At 37.6% G+C, this 8,559-nt stretch overlaps 1 protein-coding gene across 1 annotated transcript in view; it reads right to left on the reverse strand.

The window, feature by feature from the left end:
* The window catches only part of Atf3 (Activating transcription factor 3), a 51,261-nt gene extending 43,181 nt beyond the window's left edge, over positions 1–8,080 (reverse strand). Inside the window, exon 1 of the mRNA XM_074090145.1 lies at positions 7,597–8,080. The gene's annotated coding sequence lies outside the window, so the exon portion shown is untranslated. The remainder of the gene's footprint in view (positions 1–7,596) is intronic.
* Positions 8,081–8,559: the final 479 nt, after the last annotated feature.

Raw genomic sequence — 8,559 nt, forward strand, 5'->3', positions numbered from 1 at the left:
TGTCTCCGGAGGTTAATTATTCATAACAAGCCAAGACATGTAATTTGAGTATTACGTAAATAGCAACTGGATTCGATAACAATGGTGTTGCATTGTCCTTGGCTGTCTGACTGCTGTAGTTAAGGAAAACCTAATTTCAGATCGTAACTATTTCTGCACGGTTTATATTTATTTATTACGGCTAGAGGTCAATTCAATCAGCATTAGCAATATGTACATTTCAAGAGTCAAATTAAAAGTCTCTTTGTTTTCCGTTTCATTGAATTTGAGTTCAAAATCGAGCCTATTACACTGCTCGTATTATCATCCGCCAGATCTTTTGATCTTTATCACTATGCTTTTCTTCGGAACTTTAAAATGCCTGATCATTATCATGAAGATTTGATAACACATGTTTTTCTAATATCATGCATGAAAGTTAACTACGGCAACAAGTGATCGGTGACAAAATAAGGTCACGAACAGAGCTCTGTTGAATACATTAAATGATTAATCTTGCTACCCTGAAACTGTTTGCATCATTAGTGACGTTCTTCGATAGTCTCTTCAAATTTGCCGGCGCGACGGCGGCGGCGCGTTTGAGCTGAAGCGCGATAATTATACAATTTATGATCGGATACGTGGTTTTTATCGTAATTAAGAGTGCGCTATCGACCCACTTGCGCTCAGAGTCGCCTCAGTGCACCAATTCACAAGTACCCGGCCGTGAGATACGAAACTGTTTGCACTCCGATTCAGTGAGAACCTAATTGAACGGCGAGGTCAGCCAATTAAGTTTTATTTTTCAACAACATTTTAATTTAATAGGGCTTAAAGCTTAACTTATAATAACAGATGTTTTGTAACAGTGGATCCAAATAGTCAACTTTGGTGGCATAAAGATTTATCTCATTGAAACGATTATCATCTGACCTTGCAAAGTTATTACTGTGTGCTTATTTGATTAAACGTATTAATTTACCATCAGCATCAATCCAATCACGATCACGCCGGTTCGATCGGTAATTCTAGTTAATAACCTTTTAACGAGAGCAAACGTTTAACAATCCCAAATAAAATGGCTAAATGGCTTGCAAGGCTAATGGATTGCAGTACATTAGAGGCGTCAATAAGAAGCTCGCATTCCTAGCCCGACCTGTGGCCTGATTACCCCGCCACAGGCACCGTGTCAGCGACAATGTGGATATTCTATTCTACGGTAGCGTCCACTTCTATTCCTGATTTATTTTTAATGCTCTTCTATTTTATGTACATTTTATGCTTTACCTTTTTTACGTTTCATTTGCAATTGTATTGCACTCTTGGCAGAGTCGTTACGATGAGTAGCTTGGATATCAATACTTGAAACGATTGGACGAGCAGAGACTTAAATAACTACAATTATTTCCCTAGTCATTCTGGCTCCAACTTTACGTGCGTACTTCTGTACTTAAAGCAGAAATAGGTTGTCTGAATATAAATCAAATTACAGCGTCTTATGTAAGAGATTTAGCGGTGTTATTACACGCGGCGTAGAATTGAAGAGCGATTGTTTTCGGCGTCCATTACAGCACGTTTCCGCCATTGATGCGTCTGGGCTGAGAACGAAGCGAAATTGTGGCCTTGCTGCAAAAACACGTCATAAGATGTGTACCTACTGTTTGCGGCAATTTCAAAGTCAACAATGTTTTCAAATTACTGAAAGGAAACAGCATTCTAACTTTGTTCACAGTACGACTCCAGAACGTGGCACTGATTTTAAGTTGCAAAATTTTTCGATGATATTTTAGATAGTGTCTGTGTATGCTTTAGCGTTATTTTGCATTGTGGCTTGTGGCATCACATGCTTTAATTTTCTCGCAGCCATAAAATCCTATACACAGCTGTATCTGACCATATAAACGAAGTAAACGTACTCGGATAAGGTTGTTTGCTATCGTAGAGCCAATATTTGAGATCTCGCAAACGGGTCAGGCGGAGATGCGGACGGCCATTTGCGAGTGCAAATTTTCCAAGATAAAACGAGCAGTCGTAAACTTAACTATGTACTGCTAGAAACTTTTTATCTGGTAGATAACATTAAATGCCTAAAGGATATGGAAATAAGTGCGTGGACCAGTCCTAGATAGAGCAAGGCTTGCAGCGTGCAGTTATAATAATAATATCTTGGGACAAAAAACACCAGTTATAATTTGATTGCTTAGTAGCGACATCTCTTGTCTGGGTGAGCAGTTAGTTCCGAAAGAATGTAACGTCTCTCGATTAGAGCGAAACATAGATGTCGCTAGTGCTGCTGCTTAAGTAGCGTAGTAGAAATAAGCACCCTGAGATAATTCGTGTATGTACTCCTGTTCAGTGGTGGTGTAGGGGTATGTCACGCAGCACGGAATGCTCAGGACCTGGGTTCGATTCCCAGCGCTGGTCTCTTTTTCTGGTTTTTCTGTGCATCCATGTCTCAGAGTGTATTTTCGATATGGTTTTACGGGATGACCGTAAAAGTAACAAATTTGGAGTTGAAATAAAAAATACAAAAAGACTCCAAATAAAATAAGCAAGCAAAAACACCAGTTAACCTAGCCATTTAATAAAATATTAGTATTTATGACTATCAAAGAATATATTTTGGTACTCTAAAATAGATAATGTTTTATAATAGGTAATAATAATCATTTTTTTCTAAAAGAGGAATCCATATAGTGTGTTATGGCAAAATCCTCACAGGCTTCAGATTTTCAGTAATTATGTTTAATGGCGAAGGTATTTTAACACTAGCTAAACACAATATAGTTGTAATGCGGGAAACATGTTTCATGACTGTAAATAAATAGAGGAGGCTGTTTTCAGAAATCGTAACAGACTACAGTGAATCATGTCGCGAACATTTATTCGCTTTTCTTACCAACAGTTGGTCGTAAACTAGTAAATAAACCATGAATGTTATTGACTACGAGTGAAAATTCACACAATTCAGGTATGTATTGCACAATGTGGCAAACGATTAAATATGTGATGTGATAGGTGACACTTTCCGCGTAGGTGCTAAGCATCGTCCTTCGGTATCCGTGAAGTGGTCGACAGCCACTCGAAAATTACCGAATACACAATAACAAGGCGTAAACAAACATAAGTTCATAGGATTTAATAATGTGTGTTGTAACCGTGTTCCCAAACGCAGCCGCTAAATTGACCTTCTGTCAAGGGCACACTCGTACACGAGGCTTCAAATTGAAACACCCAACTGCGTTAATATATTATTTCTGTAAACGCATGACTTCCGCCTTTTGAGCTGTTAGAAGTGATTAAGTGTCAGAGTTTCTATAAAAAATAACAAAACTTTGAACAAATGATTCTCACGATCGCACTAACACCTATCGAAAATGTATGTGTAAAGGTAAAACCGACCTTACCGCGCAGCTACACTGCCTAATTTTGCGTTTATCATAATATCAAATACACTTGCCCACGTTAATAGGCAAACTTGTGTTCGCGCACGTACACACAGTATCTCCGAAAAATGTTGAATTCTAAATCTCAAACATAAAAATGTTATTTTATCTAAAATTGACGTTTGCTTTGCTAACGAATTCTTTTTTCAACCAACCGTATGTACGAAGCTAAGAACATAGTTCCGTGTACGCAGTTCTGTGAGTGTGTGTATGTATAGGTATGTGTTAAAAACAAACATATACTAATTAACATCCATTCATTCGTGTGGAGGCCTTGCCGATCCGAGTGCCGCCTCACGTCGCCTGACGCTCCTTATCACCGGTGTGTGCACTTTCAAACAAAATAATTATACTGTGTATGTGCAACAAAATGTATTCGAAAACGAACATTATTATGCATAACAATCTCAATGCATTCTACTGAAAATCCTTTAGTTAAGACGCGAGCGACACTGTGAAATGCGAAGCAATTATGTATTCAACATTTAAAATTAATTCTGGCTTTAAATTGTTCCCTGAGTCACCCGTCACCCCTTTATCCTAGTTCTATCCTTACAATGTCAGTTACAAGCTGCAACCTCTATTGGGACCGAGGACATTCGTCGTGCTGTTAAAACAATTATTTTCGAGCTTGCCGTGGGCTATAAAAACAGACTCGAGCGCTGCGTGGGCGGCGAGGACCATTCATGAAGTGTCCAGCTCTGTAAAACGGAGTTGGTGCATTTGTCACGTAACGTTGCTTGTAAATAACAAATTTCTCTTTTTCTGAATGAACCAAATATTATACGCCTACCTACAAATATACGCCTAAGCGTTACCATGAACCACGAGCACTGCAGCAAGGCGCATAATAAAATACATACGCTCAAAAACATAAACCCCTTTGGGCCGTCGGGTAAAAATAATGTCGTTTTCAGTTTTTACACTTTTTACTTGTTTCGTGATTGTTTAATTTAATCTTTTTGCAGTGTTTTAACCGTAATTACATCATAGGATAATTGAAACACGTTAGCGTTTTTGCGGATGATTACAGTAAAAAAATACAGCTGCTGTCAATTGTTTATTGGCAGATCGCATATGCGTCTATATTCAATGAAAAGATTACAGAAAACGCCTGCACATTTTGAAACACCTTGGAATACGCATAAAGAGATAAATGCGCAATAGCATGGGGGACGTTAGGGGAAAACTTAACATAACTAAAGCGGTAGGTATAGATAGGTGTGCATAAAGAAGATTTGCGTCAATAGGGATATTCATGTAAGCGGTAAATGTGCCTATAAGTACATAAAAGATTTATAATGACGAATTAATTTAAAGTTTTTACAATGTGCCTACTTAGTATGAAAAAGGCTCTGGAAATATAGTACGTAGATTTATTATTTTGCCTGTTCCCTAACTTCTTAGTGTTGGGCACTGAATATAGGCTTAATATTACATTGAACAAGGCCATTTTCTATTCTTAGCTCAGTGTCTACATTGACCACTTTATTTTTAGTTCTTTTAATTAATCCGTGACAGTTATACTTCTATTGTCAGAAATGCTAAATTAAAATGAGGTTAGTCAGTACAGGCGGGTAAAACCAGCGAAGTATTTTGTGGTTAAGTGATAAAACTTAAGTCAATTTGGTAGAGTTGGTGAAAATGTTTTGCAATGATGTCTCATAATAAATTTTCATTTAATTAATGTATTCGCTACGGAGAAACATGAACGGAGAGACTAAATAGACAAAAAGGAGAAAACTTCATAGCAATAATAAGCGCATCTTTCATTGTATTTTCGAATTATAAATACCTATATTGTAATAAATGCCCCGCACTGATCTAACAAATTATCTAAAGTTACCTAGATTTCAGAAGTTTTTTTATGTCAAATAGCTGGCAGCAAAGCTGAAACTTATTTCATTAAAATCGCTTCAAAAGTTTTTTGAGATATTGAGCATTGAAATGACAATTTCAGGATTTTTTAACTTATCTAAGTTGGTTTTAGTTAAAAAATTATGCCATGACCGCAAAGCGTTGGATTTTCTAAATTATCCTAACGCAGGCACTGCTATAAAATATTATTTATTTCCTATTGACCATTGTTCTTTTGACACGGCTTCGGCAGCAACGTGACGGCCATTTGACTCCTAGTATAGGCTGTTTAACATTAGTACTATAATAACATAGATTGTTTTCAAACAATTTACTTTCAGTTGGTTTAGATTAGAACGCATGCACATTTTTAAATGACTTTCAAAAAGGAGAAGGTTTGCAAATATCTGTTTATTCTTAAGTAGGTATTTTTGTAAACGTAAGAATTGTTATCGGTAACTTTTTATGAGCAGATTGGAAGGAATTTCAGTCCTATTTGATTATGATTTAATGTGCCTACCTAAGTATTCAGAATTCCAGCGATACAAGCACTGGGCACTACACCTTAAGCACTAGGGTCGCTCCAGAAAATCGTCGGCTACGTCGCCTGGCCTACGTGTAAGGTTTGGTAGGTAAATACAAATCAGTATCATGCAAAATAAGCGAAATAAATAAATTGACGAGTTACTGCCTAATCGATACTAATATTATAAATGCGAAAGTGTGTTTGTATGTTTGTCCGTCTTTCACGTCGAAACGGAGCGACGGATCGACGTGATTATTGGCATAGAGTTAGTTTATGGGCCCGAGAGTGACATAGGCTACTTTTTATCCCGGAAAAAATCGCAATTCCCGACGAAACAGCGCGCGATAACCGAATTTCACGGACAAAAGTTAGTGTACTTAATAATGAAAAGTAAAGTAAGATGATGAGTTTACTACATATTGAAAAAGACAACTGTTGTTTAAAAAATATAATAATACTTTTGATGCCACCGGAATCGTCCATTACCACGATAATAATTTATTCATACCGCTTAAACTTAATAATTGAATTCTCGTGATCAGAAAATATATTCTCTAGTGCTGTTAAAAAAATATTATATTCTAATCACGTTCGTCTATTCATTCATTGCTGAATAATACTTATCCAATGGTTAAAGTTTAGGTTTACATTTTATGAAATGGCTCTATAATGACCGCTGATTAATATGAAAATTTCACAATTAGCTAGTATTTTTACTCGACAATGGAAAAACCAAAAGGAAGTGTTATGATTTTAACGGTGTATGTATCTTTATATGAACATTATGTTATGTTACATATTATGAAACAACGTATGTTGAAGACTACTCGTCCGATTTTAGGTGTCAATCGTTTCGAACCCAGTCCGGATGAAATAATATATAGGCTTGATTAAAAAAAAATACAAATTTTATCAATTCCTACTAGCTATTGCCCTCAAAAATTCATATCTTTATATTTATTTTTAGACCCACCACTCCTATATCCCCCTAGGAGGAGAGAGCTAGGAGGAGGAGATCAGCTTTAATTTAAATAAAAATAAAATGTTAGTAGGGTAGGGTTAGGTTAAGTTTAAGCTTCTGGATTGTATTGACGTTCTTCAGATACGATAAGTAAAAGTTAAAAATTAAAATGTCAAGTTTCCCATCCTAATCTAATGAAAGTCCTGAAGCAGTTTTTGTAATATGCTTTAATGATGAAACAAATGCGTGCAAAACAGCAAAAGCAACATAAAACAATGTTAGATAACAAATGTGCCAATTTACGAGTGTTGTCAATGCAGTGCAAAGTCCTTGAGATTCAAGAACTGAAAGTTTTTTTTTTATTGTAGCTTCGCGCTTTGTGAAGGAGTTCCTGGAAAATATTTTATAAGCAGACGAAGCATGCAATATTTATGATATTTTAGTTTTTCTTGCCAAAAGGTACAATAAGCAAGCAATACAATTTGAAATACCGAATACAATAATGATACATCAATCATTGTACCATATGAATACCATGTTTACGAGCCTTTGAATTATATGAATGCTCTTAAGTAAGCTTGATAATTTAGCTCAAAACTGAGTAGGTAAGTATTGTATCCGTATATTAATTGTTTTTCTTTAAGACGTAGAAACTCTTGAGACATGCATTCTTTTAAACTAAGCCGCATTAGCTACATATACATAACGAATTGAAAGAAAATGTAATAAAGATAAAAATGATTAGCAAAGGAAGAAAGAAAATGACGGCACGGTTACCAAGCAAGGCTTTTGAAGGCGAAGGATAGAGAGGGAAGTATTTTATTTACCTCAGACGCCGGTACTGGGCTCGCAGAGTAACAAGTGTCTGCGGATTCCAACGCGGATGTCTTCCGATTCCAGAGGCCTCGGTAAGAGCCTGCACAGTCGCAGTATCACACAGGTCACCAACAAAACTCCGAGTCGATCCACAACCACTCGCCGACCGATCAAAGCATAGCTCTCACGAACCTTTTCGACACACAGACTCGATTTGCAAAATTTATTCATCGCATCCGCCCGAAAACACCTATGTTTTTTATTAGCCGCACAGAAAGTACCCTCGAAGCTTGAGGGCTCCGAATGTTTAGTTTACGCCCGGAACGAATTAACACCGATAAACTGAAAGGAAAACACCATAGGACGCTAATACAATTCAGCAGCCGCCGGAAAACTCTCGTTTCGCACAGAACGCACGTGAGCTCGAGCGCGCGCCGGCCGCAGCACCGCTCGGTAAACAGACCAACGCGCCTCGCTCGACAACACACGCACACAGCGCCGACAGCGCGTAGCGCGCGCCGCACACTCGCGCAACACTGCGCGCGCAATACTCGCCAACGACCGAAATAGATATCACGTCATGCGGCGCCAATCACAGCTCGCCAATATCGCGACATACTTGCGCTTGATTGGCTGAGACGCCGTTTTAGATTACCTACCACAACACAGGTTCAATTTGCGATTAACCGCAAAGTTTTCGATAAACTGATATGAAATCAAAACAGATGGAAAGATCGCGACAATCCGCTAAACTTATTGAGATAGGATATCTGATGTAAGTCCTCATAATCAATATTATCTAATGTTCCGAGGGAAAAATCTGAAATCAACGCGCACGTTCTGAAAGTGGCGAGAAAAATTGGCGCGAATTCTAATCAAAATGATCGTTAGGTGCCGCGCTGCCGCGCGGCGAGATCCGGCCACCGCCGCTGAGTAAATTATATTATTTTAACTGAATATTTAGTTCTTTAATA

This window comes from Choristoneura fumiferana, chromosome 7 (assembly GCF_025370935.1).
Source record: "Choristoneura fumiferana chromosome 7, NRCan_CFum_1, whole genome shotgun sequence".
Taxonomy (NCBI): domain Eukaryota; kingdom Metazoa; phylum Arthropoda; class Insecta; order Lepidoptera; family Tortricidae; genus Choristoneura; species Choristoneura fumiferana.